The following is a 6,970-nucleotide window of genomic DNA, read 5'->3' on the forward strand; positions in this document are numbered from 1 at the left end:
GAGAGGGTTAACTCACAACTTTTCTTTACCCGTGGCACGGTATAGACACCCTTCCAACTGGGGTTATAGGTTGAACCACATTTCATTCAGAGAGGGGCATGTTGGTTAGATGATTATCTCCCTTAGTTTCAGTTTTAGATTTAATCTCAGTATAGAACTCAGTTTAGTTCTAATAATTCTGGACTGTCAGACATAGTCACCCAACTCAGTATAGAACTCAGATCAGTTTTATAGAACCAGGACTACCATAAACAGTCACTCAGCTATCAGTAATATAGTACCAGTGACTCAGATATCAGTAAATCAGTACTCAGAACGTAGTATCTAGTGTTAACATAATCTCAATCACAATTTATATATTCATGCATGTACTCTTATTTAGTTACGTTCATGTTACTCAGTCAGTTATTTTTCATGCATATGAACCCATGCATATCAGCCTACCTCACTTAGCATACCAGTATATTCAAAGTACTGACGCATATCTTTCTTTTGCGCTATGATGTTTTATATCTGTCTAAAATTTAGAGTTAATAGGACAATCCCCTAACTAACTCCATCTACTAAAATACTGAATTTAATGAGATAAGGAAATAAAAGAATATCCTCAAATGATAAGGAATCACTGCTAAGTCTATTGCTGTTGGGTGAATCCAAAGAAATCTTTGTGCGGTCAGAAACCTGAGCATCTGAACCTATGGTATAAGACACCATAACACAAGAGAAAAGTATGCATCAGTATGTGAAAATGTACTGCTATGCAAAGTGAGGGAAGGCTGAATGCATGGGTTTATATGCATAAACTATAACTGTCTGAGAACATGCACATAACTGAGTGAGAATACATGCATGAATACATAAACTATAACTGAAGTCATAATAATTTTGAATACTGAGTTTTCTAATAACATGGATTATTGATAACTGATGTAACTAATTTTTGATATACTGATATCTAGGGTGGTGAATACTACTTTGAACTCAGCATAGGAGACATGTTCACCCAAAGGATTTGGCTGGTCGGGTTGAGGGGTTGGCTAGTCTCCTGTTTCTCTTTCCTGAGTCCTCTATGGAGGCATTTTCTATAAACAGAAGAGAAAGAAGGGATTAGATTAAGAGTTTAACTAGCGCTCATGGTCACTCGCATGACATGAATACTAAAGGAAGGGAAACTATTCCTAAAACATCTAATAACCTCTTGTACATAAGTGTGGCGCGTTGCACACCCTTGCACAAGACTCTACTAAATACAACTTTCAAACTTCTTAGGACTCTATTGAACCTAAGGCTCTGATACCAAGTTTGTAACACCCTAAGTCTGTACCCCGAATGCTACACGATGCTCATAATCACGAAGGACCACAAGCTAACCCATGACTGGTACCTACTGCAATAACTGAGTAAAAATACTATATAATGCAGAATAATGGGCTAAAATTCCATAAGTTTCAAACTATAATAATAATTCCTGTTAAAACATCTAAATCTGATAAACTGAATACTGTTTGAATCTAGTCTGACAAGGCTCTAATTGATTTATTTGAAATTTGGATTTGATGGGACAATCCCCTAACTAAATCTATCTACTGAAATACTAAATTTAATGAGATAATGAAATAAAAAAATATCCTTTAATGATGAGGACTCACTGCTAAGTCTATTGCTACTGGTTGAATCTGAAGAAATCTATGCACGGTCGGGAACCTGAGCGTTTGAACCTATGTTATAGGACACCATAGTGCAAGAAAAAAGTATGCTCCAGTATGTGAGAATGTACTGGTATGCAAAGTGAGGTTAGGTTTAATGGATGGTTTTATATGCATAAATAATAAATAGATGAGAACATGAACATGACTGTGTGAGAATACATGCATGAATACATAAATTATTACTGAATTCATAATGATTCTGAATACTGAGTTTGCTGATAACATGGATTACTGATAACAGATGTAACTAATATCTGATATACTGATAGCTGAGTGACTGTTTCTAACAGTCCTGGTTCTGATTGAACTAGATGAGTTCCATACTGAGCTGGGTGACTGTATCTGACAGTCCTGAAATCTATAGAACTATTTGAGTTCTTCACTGAAGACTGATACTAAGACTATAGAAGGTAATCATCTAACCGACATTCCCCTTTTCTGAATAGATTTGGGGTCCAGCCTGTAACCTAGCTGGAAGTGTATCAATACCGTTCCACGGGTAAGGACAAGTTGTGAGTTACCCTCATCTGGCAAGTACTCTAATAAGAATGATGGGATCCTTAACTAACAGGTTGAGCCACATCATCAACCATCATCTGTCAGGTTTGATGCCTCAACCTATGCTAGCTACGTAGTTCTGGAATGCAAGGACTGCTACTAAGGATCACACTCTCTACTGGCAGGTGAGCCCTCATCCTTGGGTTCACTCAGTGCTAAATCCTACTCCTAACTAAATAGACACTAAATTAAGTATACTGAACTAAATTGGACTGAATTTTGTTAATTGATGGAGTACTACTGAATTCTGTCAACCGACTGAGTTTACTGAGGTCTGAACTAAATACTACTAAGTTTTTCCTAAGTTCTGAGACTGACTAAGTTCTACTGATCATGGCATGATTGAGATTATCTTGAAACTGATACTGGCTCTAGGAAATCAACTAAATTGTCGGGTATTAAATACCCCAGGACTCGATAGCATAGAATTAAATCATAACATAAAGCTTGAAAACACAACAATGGCCATATGCTCCTAATTCCCTTGCTAAGGCATTTCCTCAAACACTTGTAATGCATTAACTTGAACATGAATGGGGATTTCATGTTATCATGTTATAATGGCACTACTTCACTCACATAAATATTTTATCAAACACATGGAGGGTATGCTTGAGACTATACAACAATCAACACATATAGTGATCATGGCTACATCAATCAACTTACAAATTGAAGGGTTTATCATTAAAGTCATGTAATTAAACATATATGATGATAAGTGTCATAAAAACTTGTAATTTAATCATGGACTAAAACCCAACAACACCATGAACATGATTTCAATTCAATTCAGACATGGAAGTTCATAATTCAACAATCTATTAGCTTGAAAAAGGATCCGTGGATTTTATGGGTAAAAGCAACCCATAGATGAACACCTAACATACCTTAGAATATTAATCCTTGAAGGTTCTTGATGGAATTCTTGAGCTTGTTCTTGAATTTTGAAGATAGAGTTTCTTGCTTTTGAGAGAGAATGATGAAATTGGGGAACAATTGAGTGAATAATGATATATTTAGGTCATATGGGAATTAATTTTGTGTTTAGGGATGGTCTGGATCATGGGAAAAGTCTAAGTTTCCCTTGGGATTTAAAATTCTGCAACTGGAATGCTGATTGAGGCCTCATCGCGATGCGGTGCCTGGATCCCTCGCGATACTCACTGCGACGCGGCCCAATCACGGTGAGCTACTGGATGGTGACAATTGCCAATTGGAGCCTCACCACAATACGGGTCAATTGTGGTGAGCTTCTAGAAATTGAAAAATGCCAATATGGCCTTCACTGCGATGCGGTGAAATTATCATCGCGATAATCACCACGACGCAGCCTAACGGTTGTGAGCCACTGTTTCTGAAATTTTCATGCGATCAAATTCTCATTTGAAAATTCTTAATATGACTCGAGACATGCTATATTCATTCATGAATAGGAATAAACTTAAAGATTAACTCTTCAAGGTCGGTAAGGTCATATTTAAATTCATTGAAGTTCGAAGGCCTTAGAAAAGATTAAGTCCTTATACTTAGTTGAAATTTTTCCTAAGTCTAGGACCCCTTATCAGGCCTTAACGAGCTGAGGTAAGCTTAAGATTTTGCAGGGTCTTATAATATCACCCCTTTGGGAACATTTGTCCTCGAATAAGACAGACTAAGTTGAGGGTACTAGTAGACTGGACCTACTTACTAGACATGAACATCTGAAACATTATTATATAACTGGCATTACTGATATACTAAACTTCATACTGCACATACATATCTGAAGCATTAGTACATAACTGAGTTGTTTCATGAATGCATGATTGGGATTACCAATAAGCTGAGTTTATCTTACTGAACATGCATATCTAATGCATGTATACATGACTGAACTGGCTCACGAACACATGACTGAATATGCAATGGTAGCTGATACCAATTTCATAATAGAAATCTAAGCATGAAACTGAGTAAGTTATGGAAAACTGTTACCTTGGGCTGAGTCTTACTTTGCGGAGAAGAGGTAAGGATACTTGGTCTACATATCTTCTTCCTCTTCCTAAGTAGCTCCCTCAACGGACTAATTGTGCCAAAGATCTTTGACTAGAGGAACTTCTTTGTTCCTTAGTCTACGAGTCTGATAGTCAAGGATTTAGACTGGAATCTCTTCAAAAGAGAGGTTGTTCTGAATATTTATGCCCTCTATAGGGACTACAATTGCTGGTTCACCTATGCACTTCTTTAGCAAGGAGACATGAAACACTGGACGGACTGAAGCTAGATTTGAAGGCAATTCAAGATCCTAAGCTACTTTGCCAAAAAAATTGAGAATTTTGAAGATACAGATATATCGGGGACTGAGCTTTCCCTTCTTTGTTGAAGATCTTCACTCTCTTTATGGGAGAGATTTTCAAGTACACACAGTCACTAATCTCGAAGTTGAGATCCTTTCTGTGCACATCTGGATATGATTTCTGTTGGCTCTGAGTTGTTTTAAGCCTTTCTCTGATCAACTAAACTTTTTCAATGGTATCACATACCAAGTGTGGCCTATAACTGCAGCCTCACCCACTTCAAACCAACCGATTACAGATCTGTGTTTCCTATAATAGAGAGCTTCAAATGGAGCCATCTGATTGCTAAAATGATAACTTTTGTTTTATGCAAACTGAATCAAAGGCAAGTGGTCATCCCAACTACCTTTAAAGTCTATCGTACACACTCGCAGCATATCCTTCAAAGTATGAATGATCCTTTCTGCTTGACCATCTGTCTGAGAATGAAAGGTTGTACTGAGGTAAACTCGAGTACCAAGAGCCTTTTGGAATGCTTTCCAAAAATGAGAGGTAAACTGGGTACCTCTATCTGAGACAATAGAAAATGGAACACCGTGTATTTTGACTAACTTTCTGATGTAGAGCTTGGAATAATCATCGACTGAAAAAGAGGTATGGACTACAAGAAAATGAGCTAATTTGGCCATTCTATCTATAATGACCCAAATCGAATCACGCTAATAACGAGTACGAGGCAAACCCATCACAAAGTCCATGCTTACTTCTTCCCACTTCTAAGTAGGAATACTGAACTCTTGAATGGACCCACTTGGTTTCTGATGCTCAATCTTAACCTGCTGAAATATTGAGCACTTCACCACAAATTCTACAATATCTCTCTTCATCCTACTCCACTAATAGATCTCCCATAAATTGTGGTACATCTTAGTGGCCCCTAGATAAATATAGTAACGTTCACCATACTCCTTTGAAAGAATTTATTGCCTCAAGTCATCTACTCCTGGAATACACAGATGACTTTGACAATGCAATACACCATCTCCTTCTTGGGAGAAAACCTCTGCCTTCTGATCTCTAACTGATTCTTTCAACTTGACTAAACTAGGATCTCTATCATGTTTCTCCTTTACTTCAGAGACTAGAGATAATTCTGAGATGTTCTGAACCCACACATTACCTTTTGCTAAATCGACTAAGTGAACACCTAGTCGGGCAAGCTAAGAAACTTCTTGAGCTAAATTCTTCTTACTGTCCTCAACATGAGCAACACTACCCATAGATAGTCTACTGAGCATCATCCACTACATTGGCCTTGCCTGGATTATAAAGAATACTCATGTCATAATCTTTCAAGATCTCTAACCACCTTCTCTGATAGAGATTAAGGTCTTTCTGAGAGGATACATACTGGAGGCTCTTATGGTCTGGGAACACATCTACATGTACCCCTATATAAGTAATGCCTCCAAATTCGTAAGGAAAATACTACGACTACTAACTCAAGATCATGAGTCGGATAATTCTTCTCATGAGGCTTAAGCTATCTGGAGGCATAGGGTATGACCTTACGATGCTACATGAGGACAAAACCCAAACCTATTCTGGATGCATCACAGTATAAGACAAACCCATCTAAACCATCTGGTAGAGTCAAAACTGAAGCTGAGGTGAGTTGAGTCTTCAACTCCTGAAAACTTTTCTCGCATAAATATGACCACTGGAATTTGACTTTTTTCTGAGTCAATATGGACATAGGGGATACAATAGACAAAAATCCCTCAATAAACTGGCCATAATAGCTAGCCAAACCCAAGAAACTCCTGATATCTAATAGAGAAATAGGTTTGGCCTAGTGTCTCACTGCCTCGATCTTTTGGGGATCAACTCAAATACCATCACCAAAAATGATATAGCTAATGAAAGCTACTGATCTTAGCCAAAATTCACAATTACTAAATTTGGAAAATAGCTGATGGTTTCTAAGAGTTTGCAACTCTATTCTGAGGTGGTTTGCAAGATCATATTCACTTCGGGAGTAGACAAAAATTTCATCTATGAAGACTATGATGAACATGTCGAAGTACTACTTGAACACGCAGTTCATCAAGTCTATGAAAGCTGTTAGGGCATTGGTAAGACCAAATGACATAACTAAGAATTCAAAATGACCATACTGAGTTCGGAAAGCTATTTTTGGAATGTCACATTCTCTAACTCTGAGCTGATGATAGCCTGATCTGAGGTCTATCTTAGAGAAGTAACTGGCACCCTGAATTTGGTCAAACAAGTCATCAATTATCGAGAGTGGATACTTGTTTTTGACAGTGACTTTATTTAACTGACGGTAGTCAATACACATTCTGAGAGAATCATCTTTCTTACACACGAATAGAATTGGTGTGCCCCACGGGGACACACTAG

This window comes from Capsicum annuum, chromosome 5 (genome assembly GCF_002878395.1).
Source record: "Capsicum annuum cultivar UCD-10X-F1 chromosome 5, UCD10Xv1.1, whole genome shotgun sequence".
Classification (NCBI taxonomy): Eukaryota; Viridiplantae; Streptophyta; class Magnoliopsida; order Solanales; family Solanaceae; genus Capsicum; species Capsicum annuum.